Source organism: Arachis stenosperma, chromosome 9, assembly GCF_014773155.1.
Source record: "Arachis stenosperma cultivar V10309 chromosome 9, arast.V10309.gnm1.PFL2, whole genome shotgun sequence".
Taxonomy (NCBI): Eukaryota; Viridiplantae; Streptophyta; class Magnoliopsida; order Fabales; family Fabaceae; genus Arachis; species Arachis stenosperma.
Window position 1 is genome coordinate 142,949,693 of NC_080385.1, and position 15,951 is coordinate 142,965,643.

Consider the following 15,951-nt stretch of genomic DNA (forward strand, 5'->3'; position numbering starts at 1 on the left):
CTTTAGACTGAAGCTTTAGACTAACATTGCATGATTCCTGGAATTCTCATTAAGAATTTTGATACCTTTATTTTCTTTTCCACTTAATTTTCGAAAAAAACCAAAAAAAATTACAAAAATCATAAAAACCAAAAATATTTTATGTTACTTGTTTGAGTCCAGTGTCTCATTTTAAGTTTGGTGTCTTGCATGCATTGTTTATTTGATCTTGGTTCTGTTTTCAAGTCAATAATACAGGGAACTGAAGATTCAGTACATGCAGCAGAGGAATTATACAGAAAAAGCTGGGCGTTCAAAACGCCCAGTGAAGAAGGAAAAACTGGCGTTTAAACGCCAGCCAAGGTGCCTGGCTGGGCGTTTAACGCCCAAAAAGGTAGCATTTTGGGCGTTAAACGCCAGAATGAATACCATTCTGGGCGTTTAACGCCAGGATGGCACAAGAGGGAAGAATTTTGTTTTTAATGCAAATTTTTTTCAAGTTTTCAAAGTTTTTCAAAATCAAATCTTTTTCAAATCATATCTTTTCAATCAAATCTTTTTCAAAATCAATTTCTTTCCTTTTTCAAAAATACTTTCTATCAATTAATGATTTGATTCAACATTTCAAGTATGTTGCCTTTTCTGTTGAGAAAGGTTTAATGTTTGAATCATATCTTTTCTTGTTAGCCAAGTCATTAATTTTTAAAATCAAATCTTTTTAAATTGTTTTTCAAATCAAATCTTTTAAATCACATCTTTTTCAAAAAGTTTTCAATCATATCTTCTTCAAAATCTTTTTCAAAATGTTTTTAAAATTTTTTACTTAATTTTCGAAAAATTTCTTCCCCTCTTCTCACATCCTTCTATTTATGGAGTACCACTCCTCCTCAATGCACAATTCGAACTCTATCTCACTAAGTTCGAATTCTTCTACCTCTTCCTTCTATTTTTCTGTTCCTCTGACACCTCAAGGAATCTCTATACTGTGACATAGAGGATTCCATATTTTCTTGTTCTCTTCTCTTTCATATGAGCAGGAGCAAAGACAAAGGCATTCTTGTTGAGGCTGACCCTGAACCTGAAAGGACCTTGAAGCGAAAGCTAAGAGAAGCTAAGGCACAACTCTCTGTAGAGGACCTAACAGAAATCTTCAAAGAAGAAGAACCCTGGGCAGCCGAAAACAACAACAATGCCAACAATGCAAGGAAGGTGCTGGGTGACTTTACTGCACCTACTCCCGACTTCTATGGGAGAAGCATCTCTATCCCTGCCATTGGAACAAACAACTTTGAGCTTAAGCCTCAATTAGTTTCTCTAATGCAACAGAATTGCAAGTTCCATGGACTTCCATTGGAAGATCCTCATCAGTTTTTGGTTGAATTCTTGCAAATCTGTGACACTGTCAAGACTAATGGGATTGACCCTGAGGTCTACAGACTTATGCTATTCCCTTTTACTGTAAGAGACAGAGCTAGAATATGGTTGGACTCACAACCTAAAGAAAGCCTGAACTCTTGGGAAAAGCTAGTCAATGCCTTCTTGGCAAAGTTCTTTCCACCTCAAAAATTGAGTAAGCTTAGAGTGGAAGTCCAAACCTTCAGACAGAAGGATGGAGAATCCCTCTATGAAGCTTGGGAAAGATACAAACAATTGATCAGAAAGTGTCCCTCTGACATGCTTTCTGAATGGAGCATCATAGGTATTTTCTATGATGGTCTCTCTGAACTATCCAAGATGTCATTGGATAGCTCTGCTGGAGGATCTCTTCATCTGAAGAAGACGCCTACAGAAGCTCAAGAGCTCATTGAAATGGTTGCAAATAACCAATTCATGTACACTTCTGAAAGGAATCCTGTGAACAATGGGACTAATCAGAAGAAAAGAGTTCTTGAGATTGATACTCTGAATGCCATACTGGCTCAGAACAAAATATTGACTCAGCAAGTCAATTTGATTTCTCAAAGTCTGTCTGGAATGCAAAATGCACCAGGCAATACTAAGGATGCTTCATCTGAAGAAGAACCTTATGATCCTGAGAACCCTTCAATGGAAGAGGTGAATTACATGGGAGAACCCTATGGAAACACCTATAATTCTTCATGGAGGAATCATCCAAATCTCTCATGGAAGGATCAACAGAGACCTCAACAAGGTTTCAATAATGGTGGAAGAAATAGGTTTAGCAATGGCAAGCCTTTTCCATCATCTTCTCAGCAACAGACAGAGAATTCTAAGCAGAACCACTCTGACTTAGCAACCATGGTCTCTGATCTAATCAAAACCACTCAAAGTTTCATGACTGAAACAAGGTCCTCCATTAGAAATTTGGAGGCACAAGTGGGACAGCTGAGCAAGAAAATTACTGAACTCCCTCCTAGTACTCTTCCAAGCAATACAGAAGAAAATCCAAAAGGAGAGTGGAAGGCCATCAACATGGCCGAATTTGGAGAGGAGGAAGAGACAGTGAACGCCACTGAGGAAGACCTCAATGGACGTCCACTGACCTCCAATGAGTTCCCCAATGAGGAACCATGGGAATCTGAGGCTCACACTAAGACCATAAAGATTCCATTGGATTTACTTCTGCCATTCATGAGCTCTGATGAGTATTCTTCCTCTAAAGAGGATGAGTATGTCACTGAAGAGCAAGTTGCTAAATACCTTGGAGCAATCATGAAGCTAAATGACAAGTTATTTGGTAATGAGACTTGGGAGGATGAACCCCCTTTGCTCACCAAAGAACTGGATGACTTGTCTATGCAGAGTTTACCTCAAAAGAGACAGGATCCTGAAAAATTTTCAATACCTTGTACCATAGGCACCATGACCTTCAAGAAGGCTCTGTGTGACTTAGGGTCAAGTGTAAACCTCATGCCTCTCTCTGTAATGGAGAAGCTAGGGATCTTTGAGGTACAAGCTGCAAGAATCTCACTAGAGATGGCAGACAATTCAAGAAAACAAGCTTATAGACTTGTAGAGGATGTTTTGGTGAAGATTGAAGACCATTACATCCCTGCTGATTTCATAGTCCTAGAGACTGGGAAGTGCATGGATGAATCCATCATCCTTGGCAGACCCTTCCTAGCCACAGCAAAGGCTGTGATTGATGTTGACAGAGGAGAATTGATCATTCAAGTGAATGAAGAATCCTTTGTGTTTAAGGCTCAAGGATATCCCTCTGTCACCATGGAGAGGAAGCATGAAGAGCTTCTCTCAAATCAGAGTCAAACAGAGCCCCCACAGTCAAACTCTAAGTTTGGTGTTGGGAGGCCACAACCAACTTCTAAGTTTGGTGTTGAACCCCCACATTCAAACTCTAAGTTTGGTGTTGGGAGGTTCCAACATTGCTCTGAGCATCTGTGAGGCTCCATGAGAGCCCTCTGTCAAGCTACTGACATTAAAGAAGCGCTTGTTGGGAGGCAACCCAATGTTATATTTTAATCTATTTTCTTTGGATATTTTATGTTTTCTTTAGGTTGATGATCATGAGAAGTCGCAAAATCAATTGAAAAAGAAAAAACAGAATGAAAAACAGGAAGAAAAACAGCACACCCTGGAGGAAGATCCTGCTGGCGTTTAAACGCCAGTAAGGGTAGCAGTTGGGCGTTTAACGCCCAGTCTGGCACCATTCTGGGCGTTTAACGCCAGAAAGGGGCACCAGACTGGCGTTAAACGCCAGAAAAGGGCAAGAACTTGGTGTTAAACGCCAGAAATGGGCACCAGCCCGGCGTTTAACGCCAGAATTGGTACATAGTGCATTTTTGCACAATGCTTGGTGCATGGTTGAATTTGCCTTGACACCTCAGGATCTGTGGACCCCACAGGATCCCCACCTACCCCACCACCCTCTTTCTTCTTCTTCACCCATTCACCAATCACCTCAACACCTCTTCCCCAAAAACCCTTCACCTATCAAATCCCATCTTTCTCTTCACCACTCACATCCATCCTTCATTAAACCCCACCTACCTTACCATTCAAAATTCAAACCACTTTCCCTCCCAAACCCACCCATAATGGCCGACCCCTACCCTTCTCTTCACCCCTATATAAACCCATCTTCACTCCTTCTTTTTCACACACCCTACCCACTACTTCTTCCCCCTTTGGCCGAATCACAAAGCCACCTCCATCTCCTCCATTTCTTCTTCTTCTACTCTCTTCTTTCTTCTTTTGCTCGAGGACGAGCAAACCTTTTAAGTTTGGTGTGGTAAAAGCATTGCTTTTTGTTTTTCCATAACCATTTATGGCATCCAAGGCCGGAGAAACCTCTAGAAAGAGGAAAGGGAAGACAAAAGCTTTCACCTCCGAGTCATGGGAGATGGAGAGATTCATCTCAAGGGTGCATCAAGACCACTTCTATGAAGTTGTGGCCTTGAAGAAGGTGATCCCCGAGGTCCCTTTCAAACTCAAAAAGAGCGAATATCCGGAGATCCGACATGAGATCCGAAGAAGAGGTTGGGAAGTTCTTACCAACCCCATTCAACAAGTCAGAATCTTAATGGTTCAAGAGTTCTATGCCAATGCATGGATCACCAAGAACCATGATCAAAGTGTGAACCCGGACCCAAAGAATTGGCTTACAATGGTTCGGGGGAAATACTTAGATTTTAATCCGGAAAATGTAAGGTTGGCATTCAACTTGCCCATGATGCAAGGAGATGAACATCCTTACACTAAAAGGGTCAACTTTGATCAAAGGTTGGACCAAGTCCTCACTGACATTTGTGAAGAGGGCGCCCAATGGAAGAGAGATTCAAGAGGGAAGCCGGTTCAATTGAGAAGGCATGACCTCAAGCCCATGGCTAGAGGATGGTTGGAGTTTATCCAACGCTCAATCATTCCCACTAGCAACCGGTCCGAAGTTACCATAGACCGGGCCATCATGATTCATAGCATCATGATTGGAGAAGAAATAGAAGTTCATGAGGTTATAGCCCAAGAACTCTATAAGGTGGCGGACAAGTCCTCTACCTTGGCAAGGTTAGCCTTTTCTCATCTCATTTGTCACCTCTGTTATTCAGTTGGAGTGGACATAGAAGGAGACATCCTCATTGATGAGGACAAGCCCATCACTAAGAAAATGATGGAGCAAACAAGAGACCCCACTCATCATGAAATCTCTGAAATACCTCAAGGGATGCACTTTCCTCCACAAAACTATTGGGAGCAACTGAACACCTCCCTAGGAGAACTGAGTTCCAACATGGGACAACTAAGGGTGGAGTACCAAGAACATTCCATTCTCCTCCATGAAATTAGAGAAGATCAAAGAATCATGAGGGAGGAACAACAAAGGCAAGGAAGAGACATTGAGGAGCTCAAGCACTCCATAAGACCTTCAAGAGGAAGAACAAGCCGCCATCACTGAGGTGGACCCGTTCTTTAATCTCCTTGTTCTTTATTTTCTTGTTTTTCGAATTTTCATGCTTATGTTTATCTATGTTTGTGTCTTATGATCATTAGTGTCTTAGTGTCTATGCCTTAAAGTTATGAATGTCCTATGAATCCATCACCTTTCTTAAATAAACAATGTTCTTAATTGAAAAAGAGAAGAATTGCATGAATTTTAAATTTTATAACAGATTAATTATTTTGATGTGGTGGCAACACTTTTGTTTTCTGAATGTATGCTTGAACAGTGCATATGTCTTTTGAATTTGTGGTTCATGAATGTTGGCTCTTGAAAGAATGATGAAAAAGGAGACATGTTACTGAGGATCTGAAAAATCATAAAAATGATTCTTGAAGCAAGAAAAAGCAGTGAATACAAAAAAAAAGAAAAGAACGAAAAAAGAAAAAAAAAACAAAAAAAGGGGAGAAAGAGAAAAAGAAAAAAAGAAAGAAATAAAGTTGTGATCCAAGGCAAAAAGAGTGTGCTTAAGAACCCTGGACACCTCTAATTGGGGACTCTAGCAAAGCTGAGTCACAATCTGAAAAGGTTCACCCAATTATGTGTCTGTGGCATGTATGTATCCGGTGGTAATACTGGAAGACAGAGTGCTTTGGGCCACGGCCAAGACTCATAAAGTAGCTGTGTTCAAGAATCATCATACTTAACTAGGAGAATCAATAACACTATCTGGATTCTGAATTCCTAAAGAAGCCAATCATTCTGAATTTCAAAGGATAGAGTGAGATGCAAAAACTGTTCAGAGGCAAAAAGCTAAAAGCCCCGCTCATCTAATTAATACTGATCTTCATAGAAGTTTTTGGAATTCATTGCATATTCTCTTCTTTTTATCTTATTTGATTTTCAGTTGCTTGGGGACAAGCAACAATTTAAGTTTGGTGTTGTGATGAGCGGATAATTTATACGCTTTTTGGCATTGTTTTTAGTATGTTTCTAGTAGGATTTAGTTAGTTTTTAGTATATTTTTATTAGTTTTTAGTTAAAATTCACTTTTCTGGACTTTACTATGAGTTTGTGTGTTTTTCTGTGATTTCAGGTATTTTCTGGCTGAAATTGAGGGACCTGAGCAAAAATCTGATTCAGAGACTCAAAAGGACTGCAGATGCTGTTGGATTCTGACCTCCCTGCACTCAAAGTGGATTTTCTGGAGCTACAGAAGCCCAATTGGCGCGCTCTCAACGACGTTGGAAAGTAGACATTCTGGGCTTTCCAGCAATATATGATAGTCTATACTTTGCCCAAGATTTGATGGCCCAAACTGGCGTTCAAAGTCACCTTCAGATTTCCCAGCGTTAAACGCCGGAACTGGCACCAAAGTGGGAGTTAAACGCCCAAACTGGCACAAAAGCTGGCGTTTAACTCCAAGAAGAGTCTCTACACGAAAATGCTTCAATGCTCAGCCCAAGCACACACCAAGTGGGCCCGAAAGTGGATTTTTATGTCTTTTACTCATCTTTGTAATTCTTAAGCTACTAGTTCCCTATAAATAGGACCTCTTACTATTGTATTTTCATCTTTGGACATCTAGTTCTTAGATCATGGGGGCTGGCCATTCGGCTATGCCTAGACCTTGTTCTTATGTATTTTCAACGGTGGAGTTTCTACACACCATAGATTAAGGTGTGGAGCTCTGCTGTACCTCGAGTATTAATGCAATTACTATTGTTCTTCTATTCAATTCAGCTTGTTCTTATTCCAAGATATTCATTCGCACTCAAGAACATGATGAATGTGATGATTATGTGACGCTCATCATCATTCTCACTTATGAACAAGTGACTGACAACCACTTCTGTTCTACAAGCAAACAAGGCTCTAATGTTTATCTCTTGGGTTCTTTAACCGGAATCTTCGTGGTATAAGCTAGAATTGATGGCGGCATTCAAGAGAATCCGGAAGGTCTAAACCTTGTCTGTGGTATTCTGAGTAGGATTCAATGATTGAATGACTGTGACGAGCTTCAAACTCGCGATTGTGGGGCGTTAGTGACAGATGCAAAAGAATCACTGGATTCTATTCCGACATGATCGAGAACCGACAGCTGGATAGCCGTGCCGTGACAGAGTGCGTTGAACATTTCCACTGAGAGGATGGGAGGTAGCCACTGACAACGGTGAAACCCTTGCATACAGCTTGCCATGGAAAGGAGTAAGAAGGATTGGATGAAGACAGTAGGAAAGCAGAGAGACGGAAGGGACAAAGCATCTCCATTCGCTTATCTGAAGTTCTTACCAATGAATTGCATAAGTATCTCTATCTTTATCTTTTATTCATATATCATCCATAACCATTGAAGTCTGCCTGACTGAGATTTACAAGGTGACCATAGCTTGCTTCATACCAACAATCTCCGTGGGATCGACCCTTACTCGCGTAAGGTTTATTACTTGGACGACCCAGTGCACTTGCTGGTTAGTTGTGCGAAGTTGTGTTTATGCCATGGTATTGAGCACCAAGTCTTTGGGGCCATTACTAGGGATTATTTGAGTTATGAAAAGTAGTGATCACAATTTCGCATACCAAGGATACATGAAGATAAACTGTACTAGTGATTAATAACCGTCTTATGCCTCTTTTTCAAAAACAACATTTTGCAATGGAAGAGAAATCCGAAATCTTTTCTAAAAGAGGAACCGTTCAATTCTCAAAACTCAAAAGCCTTTCAAAAGGTTTATCTATACTGAACCAAAATAGCCTTTCATATTTTTCCAAATCAGAACCACAAAACCGAAACCAACCGTCGGTCCATCTCAATTCAACCACGGCTAGCCACTGCTTTCTCCCAGGGAAACTCGCATCTCCGATAGTAAAAGTGCAACATCACAACTTATCAATACCTCAGCAAATATGCTTTCATTCTCAGTCATGGATCAATATCCATATCAGCCATCCGGCTCACGGTTCAATCCAGAACCAGCCAATATTCATATCATAAACAGCCATTCTGGCTCACGGTTCAATCCAGAACCAGCCAATATTCATAATCATACACAGCCATTCCGGCTCACAACAAAATAGCACTTCTACCATTCAACATCATCAAATTCATAAAATTGGCATTTAAGCCATAAATAACTTTTTCTCAAATCATTTCACTTTGAAATCAAGTTTCAACTCTTTTTAGTTTTGGCTTTAAAAATCTCATTTCTCAAATCATCTCAGGCTCATAAGCCAAATTTACTCAAAGTGAGTTTCCTTTTTAAAACAAAGCCACTCTCGGCATTCTCTTTCCAAAACTTCCAAAACCATGGCAAGTTAAAGATTTATTTCAAAGTATTCAAAATCACCCATCCAACAATGGAATTTTATAACAAAAGTTTCTCGACAAAGTCCCAAGTCTTTAGGGAAGGTCAACCTATATCAATTCCTTAAAATTCATTGAAACTCTTAAAATCATAGATTCTTGGTTCAAGTAAATAAAACTGAATTTATTATGAAACCGACCATACAAAATCACAAGTTCTAACCCGTTCCAAAAATAAACTCATTTGAAACGGAACCGGTTCATTTGAATCAAACCACTTTTAGGTTTCTTTTTGGAACCCATTTTTCTAACTCTTCCAAAATGCCTCAAACTTAATTACTCAATCAAAAGTCTAGATTCTTTTAAAATCACTAAAAGCTCCTTTTTATATTGAAATCAATATTAGAACATCATTCTTTCCTTCAGTGATTCAAACGGTAAAAATAGTTCATTTCTAAATAAGCCGAACTCAACGCATAAAGTTCATTAAATAAATTAAGCTTGAAAACAAATATTCTCTTAATAAATCAAATAATACAATTTCTCAAATCAAACCCTTTTTAAATAACTTTTCAAACAAGACTAGGATTTTATAGAAATTTCGGCAACACCTCCCCTAAAACTTGGACTTTTGCCACCCGGTTCGGGTCCCAACTAAACCGTTCTACAATCCTTTTCAACAACCCAAATTCCAAAATCAGTTCAAGGCAAGCCAAATCCAACAGTCATCTCAATTCCATATTTCAAAGAAATTGTTTCAAAAATCAAATCGTTATCAGCCGAATAAACTCATTTCTAAAGCTTTAAAGAAACGGTTCAGCAACAGTCATTTATCAAACCAGATCATTTAAAGTAAACCAGGCTGAATTCAAGAGTATATTCTATTTTTCACATTATCAAGAAAATCAACTCAACTCAAATCAATTCCCAACAGATTAAACTCAATTTCAAAGCTTTAAAAGAATCAACTTCAAAAGCATTTCATTTCACAAAACCGCACAACAATCCATTCATCAAAACCAAATAATAATCCATTCAAACATATAATTACATTCATCCAGGACAATCAACATCACATAAGACTTATACAATCTCCAAATACATTATCTCATATAAGTATCCATATGTAATAATTCCATTATATAAAATATAGTTTTCGGAAAGCGCCCCTACCTCAAAACGCAAATCCATAACCCAAACGTCTCACAGAGTCATTTCCGCCTCAATCGGAACTGATGGCAACCAAAACCTCAGCTCCCAGCCACTTGCGCAATATCCATAGCAACACTAATCGCAACATCCACTAATCAGGACTTGACCCCATGTTACCAAAACTCATATTCATTAACCAAACACAACCGAATACTAACGCGAGGCTTTTCGAACCATAAAATACTTACTGCAATACGAAAATGAAACAGCAACTACCTCTAAAACGGTTTGGCGGTAGCCTCGGTAGCCACCTCAGGTGGCAGCGGCGACGAATAACCCCGACAACCGCGACTGCACAACAACGTCATGACGATAAAAACCCAGGAATAGGAAGGAATGAAGACCAAATGCAAGGACCCTTACCGGCAGTGTTTTTTCTGGCGACTGAGCTGCATTCTTCGGCAACAGAGGCGGCGGAGCAGCTTGAAACAGCCAGCAGCAGTGGCGGATGAAGCCCCGTCAGTGAACGGCCACGATTCTGGCTCCCTCTTCGTGCATCCCCTCTCTCCCGGCGAAACCCCTTTAACAGCGTCGACCTCCACAATCGGCGAGCTCGGCCACGCGGCGGCGCCGGCAACCCCGCGACGGCTCCCTCTCGCGTCTCATCTACCTCGGCGCGCGAGTTCAATGATGGCGTTACAACCCCTGCCAAGATCCGTTTGCCATCTAAAGAACGCCTCTCTTCCCGATCTCCTGCAGCAGATCCGGCTAACACGGCTCCACCGACGGCACCAGAAGGCGTGAGGCTGACAGCGACGCGACTGGAACTAGGTGCGGATCCACCAACCTTGCGTCTTCTCCCTCAGCGACGTCCATGGCTCGCGCCTCCAACAGTGACAGGCAGATCGACGAGGAGGCCCGGCGGTGTGACACTGGCAGTGCTAGCTTTCCCCTGGCGATGTCAAGGACGCGTGGACTGCCGCGGTGGCTGATGATTGAATTTTTGCCGGTATAGAAATTATCAAGTAATCAATCGTAGTATAGTCTAAACCGACGCAAAATCCATCATCAAACAAATCTACAATCTATAATCGAGAGTATCAGTCCCGAGTCGTTCTTCCCTAGGAATGTTACAAGGATGCATGTTATTGGTTAAGTGGTCTTTTGTGGCTTGAAGAGTGTGGCATAAAAATGCTAATAAAAGAAAACAACAATCAATCAATATTAAAAGCCTTGGCCAAGGTTGAACATCGGAAGTCCTATCACTATAGCTTCCTTCAATTGTGATAACAAAGGAGTGTTGCTTCACTTAGTTAACCCCTAATTATAGAGGAAAGTCAAGTAAAAGTAACTAACTTGAGTCACAAGTCCTAGTCTTACCCTAGGGAAGTCTAGCTTTAGTGCACTCTAAGTCAATTAGCAATTCTCAATTCTTAATCAATAATTGACATCCATTATTCAAGTGTCTCCAATGACTCAACCACTAGGCCAAGTGAGGGGATGCTACTCCATATCTAAAGTTGGCATTTTCTCAAACACTTAGAGAGCAAGAATGAAAGACATAGTAAAATTGAGAAGAGAATTAGAATCAAGGTAATTCAACACAAGAGATTAACAAGAATCAACAATGAACAACAATGAAAATGAGATCTTCAATGAATTAATAGAATCCAAAAACAACAAAGTTAAACCTAAGATCTATGAGAATTGAACAATTACAAACACTAATTGAGATTAGAGAAGATGATCTACAATATGAACAAAGTAAATTGAGTGTTGTAATAGATCTCACCAAGAAATGGTTGAGAATTGACAAAATGAAGATGAATCCTAGAGAGAGGTTGGAGTCTCTCTCTCTACAAATGTAACTAACTAAAAATATCTACAAAAGATGTAAAAAATGAGTCTATGGATGTGAATGTGTCTCAATCCCCTTCAATCCTTGGTTCTTATATGCAAATAGGCGCCAAAGTTGGTTGCTGAAACCTTCCAAAATCGCCAGGCACGTGTTGCAATAACAAAATCACGTGCGGACTACGACGCGTGCGCGCACGGTACGCGTGCGCGTCCCTGGCTTATTCCACAATGTGCGCGCGAGCGCCTTGTGGGCGTGCGCGTGCTTGGCCGAGATTAATTCTTTGGCTTTTTGTGCTTCTCTCCACTTGCATGCTTCCTTCCTTGCTCCTTTGATCCATGCCTAGCCTATTTCAACCTGAGATTACTAGCAAACACATCAAGGCATCTTATGGAATCAAGGATGAGTTAGAATTCATCAAAATAAGGCTTAGAAAGCATGTTTTTACACTTAAGCACAAATACGGGAGAGATTACAAAACCATGCCAATTCATAGGTTAAATGCGAGAAAAGGTTATCAAAATACTCTAAATTCAATACAAGATAAACCCTAAAAATGGGGTTTATCAACCTCCCCACACTTAAGCCTTAGCATGTCCTCATGCTAAAATAAGAAGGAACTAAGGGGTATGACATTTATCAAATGCAACTAAGCTATATGAACTTATCTAAATGCAGTACCTAAAGCAATTGGAAATGCTTAGTTCAAACAAATCAATTCCCAAGAGACATGCATAAGCACAAGAGCTAGGGCAATAGGAATTAAGTCCCAACCACAATTGTATTGAATTATCAAAAAGAGTTCAAGCTTGCAAGAATATAGATAATATGGGTGAACACATGTTATTGAACTTTTGAACCCTCACTGGATGTGTATCCGCTCTATTCACTCAAGTGTTTAAGGGTTAATTCACTCAATTCTCTTCTAATCATGTTTTCCAAAATTTGGTTTTCTTCTAACAATCAACACCTATTCCATGCATGAATACATTCATCATGAGGTCTTTCATTTAGGTTGTAATGGGGCTAGGGTTAAGGTAGGATCATTTATGGTTAAGTGGACTAGAATTTGAATCTTTGATTAGTATAGACTTTCCCACTAACCTACATAATGACCTATACAAATTCAAACTACTCTAACCACCCATTCTTCACTTTTTCTTACATACTCATGCATTCTTAATTGATTCACAACACCTATGCATCGATTCCCCCTTTTTTTTATTGACTTCACTTTGGGGCATTTTGTCCCCTTTTATTATTTTTCTTTCCTTTTCATTCTTTTTTTTTTCTTTTTTTTCTATATACATTTTTTTCTTTTCTTTTCTCTTTTTTTTCTCTTTTTTTTTTCTTTTAAACTGTATACAAGAACATCAATGCATAAGGTCTATACATTTAATCAATACATGAGTATGTACCCAATTCCTAAACATGAAAGTGTACTACCCCTTTATCCCATCCAATGTTCCCAAGCCTCACCAACTTTGAATAATAAACACTCTCACTAGCCTAGGCTAATCAAAGATCCAAACAAGGACTTTCATTGGTTTTCCGCCTTAGGCTCGTAATGTGCTAAAATGAGAATAAGTTGGTTAATCATAGGCTCAAATTGGCTAACAAAGGAAGATAAAAGGGTTGGCCATTTGGATAAGTGAGCTAATGAAGTGATGGCCTCAATCATATAAATGCATAAATACAAGAAATAAATGGACATATAGAATCAAGCAAATCAAGGATCATAATCATAGAAAGAGAACAATTTCACACAAGAATGGAAGATAAATGGTCATAAAATGTAACCACATCAATAGGCTCAAGTCTCACAAGCTTGTGTTCTCAATTCAATACATGCTTCACAAAGTATGAAATTCAAGCAAGTTTCAACAAAAATTTTCTTTCAATCAATTGGGTTAATGCCCTATGTTTAAACTTCTTGAAAAATCTCAATGTTTGACTAAGCATTGTTGTGATTGAAAAATCCAAAAATTTCCTTAGTTTACCCTTTCCTTTTGCTTAAAACCAATTTCTTATGCAAAAAGGGTGACACTAAGTTTGCAATTCAAAGCATGATTTCTAATCACAACCACAAACTAAAAAAAGAAAGATAAGCAAAAATGCATAAAGAAAAATCCAACTAAAAGTATGAAATCTATCATCTAAAACATCTAAAAATATCCATAAGCATCAAAAACATCAAAATATCTAAAATCCAAAATAAGCAGTAAAGGTGTCCAAAATAAACTCAAAATGCATCAAAATATATACAATAGGTATGCAAAATGCATCAAAATATATACAATAGGTATGCAAAATAAGATAACTAGGAGAGTAGCCGAAAAGTTCACCGGTCCCCAAATAATGCTACCGGTGCCCTCCCCACACTTGAAATCAAGCATCGTCCTCGATGCTAAACCGGCGGATCAGTGGGATGTACAACGGTAGGCTCTGGCTGTGGCTGTGGGACCGGCTCCGCATGAGTCTGAGCCGTCTCTGTGGTGTCCAGAGCAACTGGAGGGGCATCCTGCTGAATCGGTGCCTCCCCATCCTCCTCCTGATGATCCTGCTCATCGGAGGCTGGAGAGTCGGGAAGCGGAGGTAACTCAGCTCCCAGAGAAATGAGCGCCTGGTCCATCCGATCCAGTCGGCGTCTGACATGGCGCCTCTCGCGCTCTAAAAACCGAAACAAACGCTGGACCAGTAGGTAAGTAGGCTCAGGTACTGAAGGTGGAGCTGTCGATGATGAGGGAGCTGCTGGTGTAGCAGAGGATGGGGCTGCTGTAGGGGCTGATGGTGAAGGTGTCCCCACTACTGCTCTAGCCCTAGAACGACGTCTAGCTGGCGGCCTCTCGTGTACCCAACCACCCCAAGGAATGGTAATCTCTCTGTCATCTGCATCAGGTGGTGGTGGTAACACGTCATCATCGTGGCTAGGAACATCCGCCAGTGATGCCATGCTGGTAATCAGGACAGGAAAAGGTAGGAGGCCACGAATATGGGCTCGCCACATGCTCTGTCGGATCAATCGGGGAAAATAAACTTCCTTTCCCTCCATAACACAGCCAATCAAGAGTAGCATCTCCATAGGGATCTCAGAAAAGTGAGTGGTGGGCAAGACGTAGTGAGCGAAGATCATCTGCCAAGTCCTGGCCTCTCTAGTCAAGTGAGCAAATAACATCCCCTTAGGCTTGGTGTTGGTCGCATCCATGACCCATGCAGCATCCGGTAACCCAATCACGCGCCTAAGCGCCTCATAATCAAAGGTCATGGTATGGATAACCATCTTTGCCTGCTGATGGGCACACATGTCATCAGGAATGTGTCGGCACTGTAATGCCTCCCCAATGGCAGTCTCCGTAATCATGATCTCTCTACCCCTCACCTGAACCGAATCCAAAGTGGGACGGAAGAAGTTGCAGTAGAATTCCTTCACCCAAGAGATGTTAATATCCCCCAAATCTCTGTCAACAAAATCGAGACCCAACTTAAGGATCCGGCTAGTAATGGACTGTCGGGCATCATTGGGTAGGAGCAATTTCTTCTCGATATTCAGCATTGTTGTTCGATATTTGGAAAATCGAAGCTCACAGTAAAGATTGGGAAATTTGGTTGGATCGGTAGAAGGTAACTGCTGATTTTCTTTTTCTTCGTCATTCAGTGGATTCTTAGCATAATGCTTGTAGATGGAGGGAATGGAGGGGGTAGAGTGTTTCCTCTTCTTGGAAGAGGTGGCAGTGGCTATAGCCTTTCCTTGTCTGACATCCTGAAAAATATGATAGAATATAAGCAATGAAACACTTAGCATGTAACAGAGAAGGGATGTTCAGGATATCAATTGGCTAATAACAATCATGATGTTGAAATGAACTTGAAAAGAATTTATAACAAGTAAGCATAAGTGAACAAGTAAACCAAGAATGTAATCTTCATTAAAGTCAACAACTCCTATTCATGAAGCATAAAATCATCATACTTTAGAAAGAATGGTTAAAGATGGTTAAAAATGAGTAGAAGTTAAATGGTTAAAGAAATTAGCGAGTTAGAAAAGTGGATTAGTGGTATGACGATATTTAGGCTCAATTAAAAGGGAAGTTGTGGTTCATGTTCACAATGAATGATGCAAATCCGGGAAGTGGAAAGGCAACGGAAATTAGCCCAAAATTGAAATAAAGACCAAAATGAAACTAATTTTCTTGAAAATCGGGCAGTATTCCGGCTTAAAATTGGACATTTTCGGATAGCAAAATAGCACAAATAGCAAGAAGGCAACATCAAATAAACACAGCAGCAGTGAAATAGTATGCAGGCAAC

The 15,951-nt window shown here is 40.2% G+C and overlaps 1 non-coding gene across 1 annotated transcript; it reads right to left on the reverse strand.

Annotated features, from left to right (window-relative positions):
* Window positions 1-1,551: 1,551 nt before the first annotated feature.
* On the reverse strand, window positions 1,552-1,659 carry LOC130953426 (small nucleolar RNA R71). The gene has a single exon (XR_009075597.1). It is a non-coding gene; the product is annotated as a small nucleolar RNA R71 (small nucleolar RNA).
* Between the last annotated feature and the right edge of the window lie 14,292 nt (window positions 1,660-15,951).